The following is a 17,471-nucleotide window of genomic DNA, read 5'->3' on the forward strand; positions in this document are numbered from 1 at the left end:
AACACCTAACTCTTACTGAAAACTGCTACTTACTTACTCCTTCCCACGTATTAGGCTTAGTTCAGGTACACTGGGGTAGGCGTATCCTAGAAGCATCAGTTGAGTCTGTTAGTCAATGTTTTTATGTATGAATATATTTTATCCATTTTAAAGTATCATATGGCTAAGAAACCATATCAATGCTTTTACAGTATTATTTCATAATACTACTTTTACTGTATGCACTTTACTTTATAATAAGTATTGCAATTGTGGCAATTCATTTCTCTCGCATGAGAAAGAAGACTGTTCAATAAAATAACACCTTTTTATTGAAAACGCCTGTCTCTCTATTTCTCTGCATTCAGGTGGAACTAAGCATGCACGATTGACTGAGTGAAATAGCTGTCTATTGTTTTCACACGACTCTAGAGATACACTCTTTATTCTGAGGGAGCAAAGTTGTCATGTTTATGCGGTTGTCAGAAACTAATCCCTTCTTTTCTAAATCACGACGGTTAACTCTTTCTTGAACATTCGAGAAAGCTTCTAGTGACCTCTGAGCTAGCTGGCAAAACTAATTAAGTCTAACATAGTCAGTAGAGACCTAGATGACCTCAGTCCTACGTCTACACTGCTGTTTATGTTATTCCAATGCGCAGAGCCTATTGGAAATATATAGGAACTACACTACAGGTACACACCATAAATTAACCTGTGCTCACCGTCTGGCAGCTTGGCTCAGATCATAAAGGCTTAACTTGGGAGGAAATGTTTAAAGTTTTCATGCAACACTACACACAGTAACCCAATGAAAACACCACAAAAAGATTACACACCAGGTTACAAAAATAGATATGATTTTTATAATAAACCAAGACAAAAATGACAAACATCCAATGAGTAGAAGTCAAGATATGAATTTTTAAAGATTAAATGAAAAGCATAGAAGCAATAGGCTAATATAGAGGTTATCTGGTCATGTTGGAGCAGGGCAAAGTCAAGAGTACAGGCTAACTACCATAGAGCATGGGCTGGACAATGGAACCACACAAGGCCTGATGAACCAAATACCTTGATGCATCGGTGTCGATCCTGCAGTCAATATGATGTGCCCATTTTCTTCACACAACAATGCCACAGTTCCAAAGATGATGCACCAAGCTGACAGGCATTAGTCCCTTAGATGATGCACCTGATTTCTCCACACAGTCGAGGGGATGCTTTGATCTTCCCACACTGCAGTGTGATTGATGCGTTGGTTTAAAAGCATTGGTTCTTTAAGGCAATGTGCTGGTTTCCGGTGCGATGTACCGATTTGGCTACCACAAAAGCAACAATGATTCAGTTATGCTACACATAGACAGGAGATGCATTGGTTTGACTGGAGCAAGCACCTGGGTCCATTACCAATGGACCAGGCACAGGAGCACGTTGTGAGACTTTGATACATCTGAGTCTCAAACATAGGAGGCAAGCCAATAAGCCCTTGGAGATCACTCTGGGTTTGCTGCAGAGTCCAGCTCTTTCTCAGCAATGTCGGAAGGCAGGCGGCAGCAGGGCTACAGAGCTGAAAATGTTATCCTCCTGAGTAACAGTATCGCAGAGTGACAGTCCTTGTAGCAGCAGAGCAGTCCTCTGACAGAGTTTCTTTACAAGTCCAGATGTGACTGAGTTGTCCTTTGTGGTGCACTTCTTTGAAGTGCACAGAAATCCTTTCTTCCTAGTCCTGGCTCCTGGTTCAGTTCAGGGGGTAATCAACCCTGTATGTGGGGACAGGTCAATGCCTATTAAGGTGTGTTAGCTCCTCCCTCCCATCCTGCCCAGGATGATCCATCAGGATGGAGATGGGCTCTCAGGTACACCTAGCCTTGCTTTGTGTGTGGTTGTCTAGAGGGAATGCACAAAGCCAAGGTGTCCCCACCCCAGACGTGTTTTGGAGACAGGCTGCAGGTATGCTGAGTTCTAAGAGCAGAGAAATGGCAACATTCTAAAAGTAATATTTCAAAAATAGTAATGTTAAATCAAAATTTACCTGTAAAGATGACCCCCGGAGACAGGACTTTATACATTCAATTTAGATTAGGCACAATTCCAGTTGCCGAATTTACTATGAATGGCGCTCCGGTAATCAGACCACTAAAGAATGCCCGTCCTGTGGGAATACCAGTGAGATTATTGCACACCTTATGTGTGCCTGCCCTGCTTACTCCCGTATTAGATCGAGTTGGCTAGTGCCGATTTGCAAGCAGCTACGCACTTCTAATCATTGTGATGCTCTCCGTATATTGAGAACAGATCTTAGAACCTTGTATGTTTGTGCTGTTGCAAAGTTTCTGGGACGAGCCTGGACAATTAGGCACAGGGCTACACGAAGGGTTCCCTAAAACTGACTTGGCGTCAAAATGCCTGCGCATTGTAAGATTGAAGTTGACATGCTGCCTTTTGATTTAGATAATGAATTTCTTCATTTTATATTGACCTCCCTGTTTTAAATTCTCTTTTAACCATATTGCCTATTTATATAACCGTCACAAGCTTTACATTTTATTGATTCAGTGAGAATTGTGCTGCATGTTTTTCTCTATTTGACATTTTTGTTTTAACATGCTCCAAATTTAACTGAAGAAGAGAGATCTTTGTTATACCCTTTTATCTATTTATGTATCTCTGGATCTACATTGAATTTGTCACTGCTTTTAAGATATTTATATCTAAATAAAGCTTGATTGATTGATTGATTCATTTATCATTACCATTCCAAATGATATAAATCATGACAGAGCTACTCCTCAATCGGGAATCACAGCTTCAAAGTGTAATAAGTAATTCCCAATGTTAACCTATGAAAGAGGTGTGCCTCACAGTAGTGACAAACTAATTTAGATGTTTTTCCCTACAACAGCACATTGCCCTATGGGCTATCTAGGGCCTTCCTTAGGCATGGCTTATGTGAAATAAAAAAGGAGTTTACGGCTTGGAAAGTTGGTTTAAATGCCAAGATGGCATGGCAGGCTTGAGACATGTTTAAAGGACTATTTGTGTGGGTGGCACAATCAGTTCTGCCAGCCCACTAGTCTAGAACTATGTTATTAAGAGGCCCTGGGCACAGACAATGCTCTCTACTAGGGACTTAATATTAGAAATGGGGTTTCTAGTTGGCAGAGGTATGCACCCTGTCCAAGTAAGGACCACTACTCTTAGTAAGGTTAAGTCAGATACACACTAGAATACAACTTGTGCTCTGGTAGGTTGGCAGGCTTATCTAAATAGGCAATGTGTAATGTATTTGTGCAACACACATTAAGTAAAACAATGAAAATACCACACATATGCCATGCTGGTTTAAACAAATAGACAATAATTTTATAAATAAATCAAGACCAAAATTACAAAAATCAAATAAGTAGAAGTTGAGTTATGAGTTTTTAAAGACTAAAAGAGTTTTAGTGCTTAAAAGCAACAAGTGTCTGGGGGGGGGTTTATCTGGTCCTGCTGGACCGGGGAAAAGTCAACAGTTCAAGCCGACCGTGATGGAGCGTGGGCCGGGAACAGGAGCTGCGCAGACCCGGTGAACAGAGTACATTGATCCTGGTCACAACAGAAAGATGCGGGCTGTAGATGAACAATGTGATGATGTCAAACCCAGAGTGCAGGTGATGTGTTAATTTTGTTCACGCAGTGACGGCGATGCGTCGCAACCATTGAGCAAAGCATTGATTCCAAGTTCAACAGTTCTGAAGGCGATGCACTTGATTAATTCATGCTTCAGGGGAGATGCGTCGATCTTCTCCACGCAGTGTGGCAATGCGTTAGGTCTGAAATGGCAGTTCTGGATGTAATGCAGTGGTTCTGAGAGAGATGCACCAATTTTACTCCTGCAACAGGGTTGATGCACTGTGTTGGACTTGTTTCTTTGGCAGGGTTATCCCCAAGTTTTCTGCTTCTTCCCTCTATTTACTCTGGGCACTTTACCACTGCTGATCATTGCTAAAGTGCATATTGTCTCTGTATAAAATGTGTTTCCATGATAGGCATATTCAATTTACTGATAAGTCCCTAGTAAGGTGCACTGAGTGTGCCAGGGCATGTAAATCAAATGCTACTAGTGGGCCTGCAGCACTGATTGTGCCACCCACATGAGAAGCCCTGAAAAGATATCTCGGGCCTGACACTGCCGTGTCGGTGCACAGTTTTAAATTGCCATGTCAACCTGGCAAGTGAACCCACTTGCCTGGCCCTAATCTTCCCTTTTCTTACATGTAAGACACCACTCTGGTAGATCCAAGGTACCCCCATGGGCAGGGTGCAGTGTATTTGAAAGGTAGGACTGGTGTGCGTGACATGTCCTGATAGTTAAATACTGCCAATTTCGTTTTTTACTATTGAAAGGCAATCTGCCCTCTATGATGGGAAATACTTTCTAGTATCTTAAAAGTATAACTTCCCATTGAGACAAGATAGAAAAATAAAGCTTAGGCTCTCCAAACTCATATTATAATACCACATCTTTTAGTAAAGATGGTTTTCAAATTGTGTGTTTGAAAATGTCACACTTTGTGTGCGTCTGCCTGTTTGTGGGTTGACTGTCTGGTTTTAGAGTGACTATGGCTGGGGTTGTGCATTTACTGTAGACAGCGGCTGGTGGGTTTGAGGTGTGCCTGGCCCTTACTGGATGACCCAGAACTGAGCTGAATAGAGTTTGGCTGCATTTAGAGTAGTGGGAGGAGTTTTCTCTGCACCTGAATAGGGACTCTCTCCCTTGCACAATGCTGTTTCCCCCCTGTGGTCACACAGCACCAGTGAGGACAGAACTGGTTTGGACTGGGCTCAGAGACGCTTGCGCAAAGATAACAAAGGCAAAATGGGGTATGAATAGTAGACTTTAAACACCAGAACTTTAGATCACTTTTAGACTCAAAAGGAGCCTTTTCCAAGGAGAAGAGCTGAAGATCTGTCAGGAGGAGTGCCGTCCCTCTGTTGTGTGCTGTGTGTGGTTTGCCTCCAGTAGCTGTTTTTGCCAAGGAAAGGACAATAACTGGAACTTTGCTGTGAACCTGCTTGAAGAAGAATCTCCAAGGGCCTGGGTAAGCTGGCCTCCTGTTTTGAAGTCTCATGGACACAAAGACTTCACCCTTTCTCCTCTGAACTCTGCTGTTGAGAGGAGGTGCCTGTTCCAGCTCTTGGCCTCTAAAGATTGTTCATGCTGTTGGGAGCTAGAAGAAACCTGAAGAATGGAGAAAATCGATTCATCACTCTTCTTGTGGCTGTTTTTCATAACGCAGCTCCGCTGTGCGAGAAGAATCTCCATGCATCGCTGAGCTACTGCTGAGAGGACCCAGCGCCTGTTGGGGCTGTAAGATCAGAAGCATTGTGAGATCACTGCTGAAGGAACTGACACAGGACTGCTTTTTGCTGCTGAATCGATTGCTGACGCATCTAGGATTTCCACGCATTGCACCTGTACTGCTAGTTTTCCTGACACATTAGCCGCGGTCCAGAACCATCTTGGAGTCAGCACATCCCTTCGCCCTACAGTCCGGATTCGGCGCATCACTTCTCTTGCATGCAGCAGGACTGTCTTATCGCCTCCCCAAGGACTCAGGAACTGATGCATCTCTTTGTTTCTCGACACTTCTCTTCTCTGCCGCTGTTTGACCTTGTGAATTGTGATGCATCTATAGGTACTTTGTGTAGAATCGCTTATCCATGGTTTTCCATGGACCCAGTTACTTGAAACTTTTGAAAGGTCATATTCCTATTACATTTATGTTGGATTTTTTGGTCTACTTGAGTTTAGATAGAGATAATTTATTTTTCTAACCTGGTGTGGTGTCCACTTGTGGTGTTATCACTGTATTACTGAACTATAAAAGATCCTTCAACGGATTTACTCAGTCTGCACTCAGCCCCCGATCACCTTCCTCAACAGCTCTCTTGCACAAGGGGTTGTAATTCCTGCCCTAAAATCGGCCTCTATCGTACCTATTTTAAAAAAACCTGGTGTTGACCCATCCTCCCCAACCAACTATCGGCCCATCTCCTTGCTACCCTATTTAGGCAAGGTGCTTGAGCGATATATCACGTCGGTACTCAGTGCTCACGTGGAAGCAACTGGCGGCTTGGCATCTTGTCAAGCGGGATTTCGGCCCAGGCATTCGACTGAAGCCGTTGTGGTGTCGGTCCAGGACGAACTCAGGAAGGGCTTGGACCAGGGCAAACACCAGGCTCTCGTACTCCTCGACCTTTCCGCCGCGTTTGATACGGTGGACCATTCCATCTTGCTTTCACGTATCAGAGCGGCGGGAATCGGGGGCTCAGCCCTGGTCTGGCTCTCGTCCTTCCTGCGGGACCGCACCCAGGCAGTCCGGCTGGGGGATTTCACATCAACTCCCCTTAAGATCACCTGTGGTGTTCCCCAGGGTTCCTCTCTATCCCCTCTTTTGTTTAACCTGTATATCTACCCTCTCATTTTTGCACTCCAGCAGCTGGAGGTCACTGTATATAATTATGCAGATGACCTCCAGCTCGTCTTTAATCTTTCTTCCTCTCCTCACTCTATCTCTAATTTTCAAACAGTTATGATTTTCATCAGGGATTGGATGAGCCACAACCATTTGAAGTTGAACCCAGATAAAACCGAGCTGGTTCTCACGGGTGGCTCCTCCAGTCCCTGGACTTCTTCCTTTTGGCCCTCTTCCTTTGGTCCCTCTCCCACTCCCTCCCCTACAGTCAAGACCCTTGGCATAAGAATGAATAACCTCCTCACCCTTCATTCACAAGTTAGCTCTGTCGTCTCTTCTTGTTTTTTCACCCTTCGCACTATCCGCACCGTCTCTCGTTTCTTTTCCCCTCTGGCACTAAAACTAATCATGTCTGCCCTTGTGATCTCCCGGTTGGACTATGCCAATGCCCTATATAACGGTATCCCGGCCTACAGTCTAAGGAAACTCCAGCTAGTGCAAAATCAGGCGGCTCGGCTAGTCTATGGCCTCTCCCGCTCTCATCACTCCACGCCACTTCTAAAGGCTCTACACTGGCTGCCTATCCGGCAACGCTCTCTTTTTAAGATGGGCTGTATGGTCTTTCAGTCACGCCAGGGAACTGCCCCTGCTTTTATCTCCGCCCTGTTAAAGGAATATGTTCCCACTAGGGAGCTCCGGTCCTCGTCCCAAGCTCTCCTACAGGTTCCCCGTTTTAAGAGAAAAAAATGGGGTGGGTCCAAATTTTCATTTCTGGCACCCACCTTTTGGAATTCCCTCCCTGCCCATTTACGACTGGCCAAAGATTATTCTTTCTTTCGTAAGGGCCTGAAGACTTTTTTGTTCAGCCAAGCCTTTCCATTGTGAATTCACTTTTGAATCTATTTCTGTTTATCTCTCTGCCTCTGCACTCCATGTTCCTAAAGCGCCAAGAAACCGTCTGGTGAACGTCGCGCTATAGAAATATTTTAAATTCAAATTCAAATTCACAACAATGGCTAAAGAAAGGCTAACAAGAGAAAAGTTACACAACTATAAATACACATAACACACTTATTCTTCTATACACATTTTTAGAAGAAAACAAAACAAGTGAATCAGGACGATCACAAAATAAAGAAGCTAATGGTACGTGCGAGGAGTCTGCCGAGCTCTAAAGCTCCTAACCAGAGGTTCAACAGAAGACAAGACCCCTTCAACAATACCAGGAGAAACACCACGAGAACTGCTTGAACTCAACGGAGATTGTCTTGAACTGACATCATGTTTAGCAGACACCTCAAGACAGCACTTAGCAGACTGAGAAGTCCAACCATCACATTTAGGTACTTTGACAACTCTAGCAGTGTTCCACCAATTGCGACCTTGGACCTTTACGGCATTACCGCAACCTTTGTCAATAATAAAAGGATCAGGAGACTTGTCAAGCAGTTCTCGTGGTGTTTCTCCTGGTGTCTCCAAAAAAGATGGAGGTAGATTTACTGATTGCATAATGCAATTTGTGCCACACACAAAAAAGACATAAACGCAAGAAAAAGATATTTTGTAAAAGCCTCAAGTAACAGACCTGTAAAACAAAAAAAAATGAATATTTTTTTCAAAATAGTATGAATAGCCAAACAGTATTGACTGATTAATCTAGTCGTAAAACTACTGAATCCACCTCTCTATAGAAATAAAAAAAGAAATGCCTGAAGCGTAGACACTAGAATAGGTCCAATGACATAAGATGGCCGCCAGTGTTGCCCAACTCTTTAATTCAAATAGGTACTTCCATTAGTGAGCTTTGATGATGTACTATACCTAAGAGGCCCGCTTTGTTTTTGCCGCTTATTAAAAAGCCAGTTGGGCATTTCTAGCTCATATGGGTGTTAGATACGACTGCACAAACTCTCCCCTCTTGGCCAGGATGAGTGCTCCGCCTCCCTCAGTCGCCCTCCAATCACCTTGAATTAAAAGCGGCATACACAGAAAAAAACTGACCTTGCTTTCATCCTCTCGCTCTCCCCAGTGTTCACGTTTGAAGCTCCAGACCACTTGTGTGTCTTCACTAACTGCAAATCATGTCTGCTCTCCACTCAGCACCTCGGAAAGCAGAAAGGCAGACACAGTGAGCTGTGACGATGCGTAACGGCACTCCAACACTGCTCCTGAAGTCACGATGCACTGTGAATCACCAATTCTACGTCCGACAGCAAATCAGACACCAAGGCGATCGGGTGAGTGCCAACGCTCAATGAACACTTGTAGCATGCTGTTTGTCTCTCTGGGGTACTCAGGTCCAGCTCGTCGCCACATGAAATAAGTGGCAGACAACGTCGTGAGAAGAAGACGTGTTTATTTAGTCCAAGAATAGTACCCGCGTCCGCTTGAGGCCAGCAACACTTGAGAGAACCGCTACTCCTTTGAATTTACTCACACCAAGTTGGTAGAAAGACATGAAGAAAGACAATACTGCGCCCGGGTCCCTATTTGGACAAAGGTACCTAACTGCCAAGTAGAGACCTCCATTTCTAACATTGGTGGTCCGCGGTGACGATTTGAACTTGCATTTGTACTTGACCCACAGTGATTGGTGTACATCACTAGCTTAGTGTAGACCACGATGCAACCCCATACTGTGTTTTATTTTTGGTTCGATTCTTGATCTGACCCTTGAAGTATCCCACACACCATGTCTCTAAATTGTAAGCCTGAAGGTGAGGCTGCAGAATTGGAGTTTGATGTTGAAATTTTAAGTAGTTACATAGTAGATAAACTCAAGCAGTTCTGCAAGAGGTTTGGATGTCCAATGAGGAGTAACTCTAGGAAAGAGGAGCTACAGAAGGTCTTAGGGACCTGGTGGGAGGCCAGAGAAGATTGGGAGACAGATGATGCAGATGTGGATTGGGGTTAGCCAGAGGACAGCTGCAGATCCCAGGATTTGCCTGTTGAGAGAGTAGCTTCTCTTGCTGGCACCAACCATTCTTCCAGAAATTTTTCTCCAGAGGATTTGGAGGAAATGGAAAGGGCCAGAGATCATGAGTTGGCAGTCATGAGGCTCCAGGCAAAGGCAGAGGAGAGAAAGAATGCTTATGCCTTGTAACAGAAGAAATTGCTCTTGGCACATGAGCTGAGAATGAGAGAGCTTGACGAGGAGCTCAAAAGGCTTGAGGCTATGAGTGTCTTAGCCAAGAAAAAGGAAATGTGGGTAGCTCAGGAAGTTAGCTCTGCTGAGTTGAGGTGACAGCTAGGAGGGCGGAGACCAGCTCAGATGGTGGCAGCAAAGATGTAGTCTCTGGTGCTGAGGGAGAAGTACACACCCACGTATGTGGAACCGTACCTGAAGGAAAGGGTTGACATACACCTAGGGGTTCAGGGTTATGACATAGCTCCAGGTGGATTGGGGAACTGGCACAGGAGTTCATATTCCTAGTGGTGGGCGGGACACTCTACTCACTCTAAAAGATAGGTGCAGGGAGATGGGTTGAGTAACAGAGACAGCCATACACTGTCTTGACAATTTCAGGAAAGTAATATGAGGTACTTGTGTGAGGTACTGGCTGGTGAGGCAAAGAGTAGCTTGGGTAGCACTTGTGTGAGGCTGTGTGATTCAATTATTGGAGAGCATATTTTTAGTCCCTGTTTCCAGAGCTCTGCCAACACTCAGTGGAATGAGAGCTCTCTGGCCACAGGGAACATGAGCTGGAGGTAGACCTTTTGGTGGATTCTAGAGGGTCTGAAGAAGCTTTTGGTAGTGATCCTGAAGAAAGTGGCTCAGGTTTTCCCCAGCCAGGTAAGGTAGGGGAGGTTGATAGTGACCCTGATAGGGCCCAGTGTAGTGGGATAGGTGAGGGGTCCCATGTCCTGTCTCTGAGTAGAGGGAACAGGAGTGTGCTGAGTCCCAGGGTGCCAATCTAGTCCAGAGCCTGGTTGGTTCTATGAGTGAACGCCAGGAGGGGGGCCTAGTCTGTACCGGGAGGCCATTTCCTAAAGGGGGGATCCCATGGTATCAGTTGAGCTGGGGGAGACTGCTGTAACCAGCATCCCACCAGCTCTGATGTCTGGCAGCACCTCTCCAGTTGGGAGAGTGCATGAGTCTAGAGAAAAGGGTGAGGGGAGGATGCAGTCCCCAGTGAAAGGACCAGTGGGTCAGTGCCCCTACTAGGTTGTCTTCTGGGGCTACCGATCCGGGTGGGAGGGTGCAGAGCCACAGAAGGGGGACAGGGAGAGGGCAGCCTCACACCTGACCCCTATCCAGCCTAAGGGTACAGGCCCTAGGCTAGTGTACCAGTTGCAGGATAACACCCCTGAACTGGTGGAGGAATTGTGTGGGTGCCATGACAATTCTGGATTCTGGCGGTACCACTCCAGGTGAGAGGGTTCAGATCCCCAGTGAGGAGGACAGGGTGTGGTAGAGCCCACACCAGTCTCTTGCCCAGCCATAGGGTAAAGACCCTAGGCTGGTGGGCTAGTGTCAGGATGACATACCTGACTTGGCAGGAGGGAGAGTGGACAATGGGTGCCAGTCACCCGAGGCTACCGCCCCCACACTCTCTGACATCACAAAGGTTAGAGGCCTGAGGCTTGGTTCTCATCACTGACATTTGTCAGAGGCCACTGTGGCATGCTTTCCTGGTGGACAGAGGTGCCCCTGGGAGGGGGACAGGAGTTGCACCCCGGGACGGGACTGGGCCACACCACTGTGTTGGCCATGTGGGTGCTATCTGCCTGTTGGGACACATCTGTGAGCAAAGCAAATTTAGGCACTAAACAGATGGGGTCCACAGGTGAGGAGAAGGGTTCCCCATGGTTCAGCTTAGTGGGCCCTGAGAGTATGAATAGAGGGATCCAACTAGGTTCAGGAAGGCGTAGAACAGGAATAGACCCCTGCTGTTGCCGGCCAGGTGCCATGTTCTATCATCCCAAGCAGGGAAACCCTTTGATGTTTGGATTGGTCTACTCTTGCTTTATGCTGGAAGCGGGTTGTGATGAACTTGGCCCTATTTGCAGGGTCATCCCCAAACATTTTGATTCTTCCTCCTATTTGTTCCTGAACTGTGTGTGTTGGCTATAGGACTCTGATCATTTTACCACTGTTGATCAGTGCTAAAGTGCATATGCTCTCTGTATAAATGGTATTTATGGATTGGTGTTTCCATGATTGGCATATTTGATTTACTTGTAAGTCCCTAATAAGGTGCACTGAGTGTGCCAAGGCCTGTAAATCAAATGCTACTAGTGGGCCTGCAGCACTGATTGTGCCACCCACATGAGTAGCTCTGAAAAGGTATCTCAGACCTGCCACTGCAGTGTCTGTGCGCATGTTTAAATGGCAAGTGAACCCACTTTCCAGGCTCTAACCTTCCCTTTTCTTACATGTAAGACACCCATCAGGTAGGCTGTAACAATGAAAGAATCCATAGGAAAATGTAGAGTAGTTGAAGATAGGTTTATTCAATAAGATAGTAAACTTCACCCGATGCGCGATGCTTCCGCTCACAGGCAAACCCCAAGGGTGACTGACCACACGTTGAAGGCAACCACCGAGAGGACACATCGCGCATGGATGCATAATCAAATGATAACACGTTGCATGCGACCACATCGCGCGTGGATGCATAATCAAATCATAACATATTGAATGCGTGCACATCGCGCGACACACCGCGCAATGAGCACGAGTAAGTAAGCAACTACTACACCACCTTCCCCCTTACAACAATAGAAAAAGAAATATAAATACAAATGATCTACATCAGAAAGGACCATCAACTTCAATATCTGACAAAACCATTGAACTTCCTAGGTGCTCTGATGACTCTGCCATGAGATGAAATAACCTGTGAAGAGGAAGCATTGGAAGATTGAACACAAACATTGGAAGGTTGAACATGTGTATCAACAGTTTCGTTCACATTAACAGGAGTATTCAACCAATGGCTCCAATCAAGATCCTCAACAGGTTCATTCCTCTTATCTCTAATGATGTTTGCTTGATGATGAGAAACTTTTACAAGGTGACGTTTGTTCCACCTACCCTTACCATCGATGAAAGCAGCACCCTTGCTAACTCTAAGAACTTTTAAGGGTTGAAAGAACTTAGACTCCCCTTTTTTAACCTTGACAGGGTTTTTTTATCAAAACCCAGTCACCCATGGAAATGTCAACAGGAATAGCATTACACTCTGAATCAAAACTCTTTCTCATATGCATTTGTTTGGCATCCACTCTTTTGCGAATAGCGCCCAGATCAATTTCCTTGTTTCCGGATAAATCCTGAAGCCAGGAAGGAAACAAATTAGAATGAGAACCTATGTTTCTCAACAAAGTAAAAGGAGAGACTCCTGTAGTACAGTGTGGAGAAGTGTTGTAGTGCCATACTTTTTCTCTAATGAAATGAATCACATTCATTCCACAAGACAACGCCGTTTGAATGCCCTCCTTAATCACTTTATTCCCTCTTTCTACTAAACCATTAGAAGATGGGAAATATAAAGCAACCTTAAGTTGTTTAATGTCTAAATCACTAAGAAACTTCCTCATCTTATCAGAAACGAAATGAGTGCCATTGTCGCTGACAAGTAACTTAGGGGCACCTTCAACATCAAAAATTCTTTAAAAAAATGAAATAGTAGAGTCGGAATCGGGTGTTTTAACAAACTCATGATACATCCACTTAGAATAATAATCAACCAATAAAATGACATATTTGCACTCCTGGTCCAAAACAGAATAAGGACCTGAAAAATCAATACCGACTTTTTCCCACGCTACATGTGGAAATTCAGTTGGAGACCAAGGGACTTTCATTGTATGCCAATGTTTATCAGAGACAAGGCATTCTGGACAAGAATCAATTAATTTCCTGACCTGCACATCAAAAGAGGGCCACCAGTAGTGTTCCTTAATCCTCATAATGGTTTTGGTAATCCCTATATGACCTTTGTGGGCTTCACCTATGATGAAAGGGCGTAATTTGAATGGAGGAATAAATTTGTCGAACAATATTATTCTCAACTGAGAGCTCATCAGAAACCTGCGAAAACCTACGTAATTCACCCTCCAAACACCTAGGCTCCGGCCATCTAAGAGTTGAATAGTGGATAACCTTTTGAAGTACTGGATCACCCTCACATGCAGACTTCCAATCATTCTCAGAAAAAACAGGGGTTAACTCACTAACAGCATCTACCATGGTGACACATTCGATATCCTCAGCAGAGATATCCTCATCATCATCCTTCACCATGGAAAGTCTCGAAAGACAGTCAGCCCTAACATTTTTGCCACCACTAATGTGTTTGACATCAAAATGAAATTCCTGCAACTTAGAAACCAACCTCATCAATCTAGCCGACATGCATGAAGAATTGACCTTGTTAAAAATATAGATGAGGGGCTTATGGTCGGTAACTAGCTCAAATTTCCGACCCCAAATAAACGTTCTAAATTTCTGGACTGCCCATACACAAGCCAACGCCTCCCTTTCAATGGTGCTATACCTAGTCTCGAACGTCTTAAGCGAACGCGAAGCAAAAGCCACTGTCTGTTCGTTGCCACCTACTTTCTGAGTTAATACTGCACCCAAGCCAGTAATACTTGCATTAACTGTTATGACAGAAAGACAATCATCCCTGAAAGCGTGAAGAGCTTTAGCGGATACGATCAATTTTTTAACTTCACTAAAAACTTTATCTAAATCAGGGGACCAAGCAAAGTTGCAACCTTTCCTCAATAAGCCGCGAAGGAGTTCAACTAATTGGGAATAAGCAGGAACGAATCTAGATGGGTACTCTGCCAGACCGAGAAAAGATCTGAGAGAATCCTTATCAGATGGAGGTTTGGCATCTTCTATGGCTCTAATCACTGAGAACTTTGGTTTAATCCCCTCAGAGGATATGGTATGACCCAAATAATCTAGCTCTTTAACAGCAAATTTACACTTGTCCCCGCGTACAGTCATCTTTTTAGACATTAAAATGGTGAGAACAAGTCTCAAAATTGCATTACGCTCTTCTAAAGACTTAGCATAAATCAAAATGTCATCCAGGTAAGCCTGAACTCCAACCACCACACTGAAAAGGGAATCCATAAGTTTCTGGAAGACACTTTCCGCCAAAGCTAAACCAAAAGGAAGGCGTAAAAATTTAAACGCTCCGAACGGGGTGATAAAAGTAGTCAACTCCTGAGATTCTTTTGATAATGCGACCTGATGATATTTTAAGTCGATCAATGAGAACCACCTAGCCCCACCAACATTAGCAAGTAGTTCATGGATCTTTGGTAGAGGGTGGCAATCAACGATAATATTTTTGTTTAAACCACGTAAATCCGCACAGAGCCTAATTTCGCCGGTCTTTTTGCGAGCGACCACGATTGGAGCCACCCACTGTGAGGAATCAACTTGCTGAATGATCCCTTGCTCACACAATTCTTTTAAAGAACTTTCTAATTCTACACGTACACTCAAAGGGACAGATCGAACTTTATGAGCTACAGGTTGAGCACCAGGAACCAATCTTATCCTATGCTCAAAACCCTCTACACTCCCTACTTTGTCACTGAACACGGGTTTAAACTCCTCCATAATCTGTTTTGAATCAAAAGTTTGACCATCAGACATGCACTCCACACTTGGCACAGGAAGATCCCCAACCTTAACTGGATTGTCATCCCCGGGAACCAAATATAGACCCATAAGGGCAAAATCCTTCCAGCCAACTATATTTTTGCCTTTCTCAGCAACATACATTTTGGTAACTGTTTCTCTACCTAAACATTGTACTAAACCCTCAAAATACCCAATCATGTTGATGTCCTTTTCCCCAAAGGCTTTCGGGTTTACATCTGAACGCAATAATTCTACTTTTCTTTTCCATAAATCATAGAAGGTAGAATCTCTCAAAATAGTGAAAGGAGAACCAAAGTCCGCCATTACCTGTAAAGGAATGCCATCAATTATAGCAGAGCATAAAGGACCCTTTATGCCACTAACTTGACCATTATCATCTAATGTGACAACAATATTATTAAAAGAGTTAGTACAATAATCAACATCATCAGATTCTACATAGTTAACTGTAGGTGTTTTCTTCAAATTTCTACAAACACCTTGAAAATGGCCGATCTTTTTGCAAATAACACAACGCCTGTTATTAGCAGGACACCCCTGAAAGTTCCCAAAGTGGTTCTTTGATCCACAACTGTAACAAAAATTAGATTGCTTCTTCTGAACAAATTTCACATTTTTGTTTTTAACATTCACAGAACACACAGAACTGTCTTGACATGAGTCAGTAATGTTAACTGAATTGACTCCACCTTTTGAAGCGTCAGCCATCACTTTACTCGTAAGAGCAGAACGCTCAATGCTTAAAGAAAGGTCGATTACTTCATTCAGAGATGGGTTTTTGCAACCAAGAATCCTCTGTTTAATCTTCCGTGAAGAACAGTTGAAGACAAATTGGTCCCTGATATAGTTATCGCAAAGAGGACCAAAATCACATGTGGTTGCCAAAACTCTAAGGGCAGAAATGTATTCTTCGACCTTTTCATCTTCTCTCTGTTTCCTAGCATAAAAATTATGTCTTCCTAACATAATATTCGGCTCTTCAGCAAATTGTTTCTTTAAGCGAGCCACTGCCTCAAGATATACATTCCAATGACGGTCACCACTTTGAGCAGGTGGAGGAATTGGAGGAATACGTTGTGCTGCTTGGCCAAGACACCCAAAAAGGATTGCAAATTTGCGTTCAGAGGAACAATCCATAGCATCTATAGCAATAAGAAGGTTTTCAAATAAAGCAAACCATTCTTTCCAAATTATTTCAGGGCTTCCAGGTTTACTCAAAAAAGGAGGGGGTTGAGTGATTTGCTGTAAATGTAAATTAGCCATAGTAACATAAAAAGTACAAAGCACCCACTCTGTGTTAAAAATACCTCCTTTAAATGTAGAAATAAACATCAATACAAACAGTAATGAATATTGAGTGACCAAAACAAAAACGCTGGTAATTGTAATAAATGAACGAGGAATAGCGTGCGCGTCGCTGTAGCAACGCGCTGATAGACACAATAAATGAATCCCAATCTACTGTATTAACGTGCTGGTAATTATAATAATTGAACGAGGAAAAGCGTGCGCGTCGCTATAGCAACGCGCTGGTAGTCACAATAAATGAATCTCCAAAGCGTGCGCGTCGCTGTGAAAATGCGCTGTAATAAGGAAATCCATAAAGCGTGCGTGTCGCTGAGATGACGCACCGGTGACAAATTCAATTTGAACATTTTACAAGGATACAAATGAGAAAGCGTGTGCGTCGCTGTAGCAACGCACAGATGTCCATCAAATTGACATCTCAACAATGCTTGTGACGCCCAGAAAACCTTCGTGAAAAACAGGAACCATTAATAATTGAATATATGCAACGGGCAAATCACAGCTGAGTCACAGGTAGTAAACTGGCCAATAGACGATCTCAGTCTCAGTCTCTTATGGCCAATCCTCACGCTTGTGAGATAAAGCTTTAAGCCAATCGCGCATACTGAAGAAAGATATTCGACATACCTTGTTCCTCTGTGAAAATTATTTGAAGTCTCATCAGAATGTTTCACGGAGTGAAACCAACGATAGAACTGGTCAGGTACGTCCTTAGTTAAACATCAAGGATTTGGTGAAAAATTCTTGCGTGGGTATGGGTGAAGTTTAAATCCCGATCGTCACCAAATGTAACAATGAAAGGATCCACAGGAAAACGTAGAGTAGTTGAAGATAGGTTTATTCCATAAGATAGTAAACTTCACCCGATGCGCGATGCTTCCGCTCACAGGCGAACCCCAACGGTGACTGACCACACGTTGAAGGCAACCACCGAGCGGACACATCGTGCGTGGATGCATAATCAAATGATAACACGTTGCATGCGACCACATTGCGCGTGGATGCATAGTCAAATCATAACATATTGAATGCATGCACATCGCGCGACACACCGCACGATAAGCACGAGTAAGTAAGCAACCACTACA

The sequence above is a fragment of the Lissotriton vulgaris genome, chromosome 2_1 (genome assembly GCF_964263255.1).
Source record: "Lissotriton vulgaris chromosome 2_1, aLisVul1.2, whole genome shotgun sequence".
NCBI lineage: Eukaryota > Metazoa > Chordata > Amphibia > Caudata > Salamandridae > Lissotriton > Lissotriton vulgaris.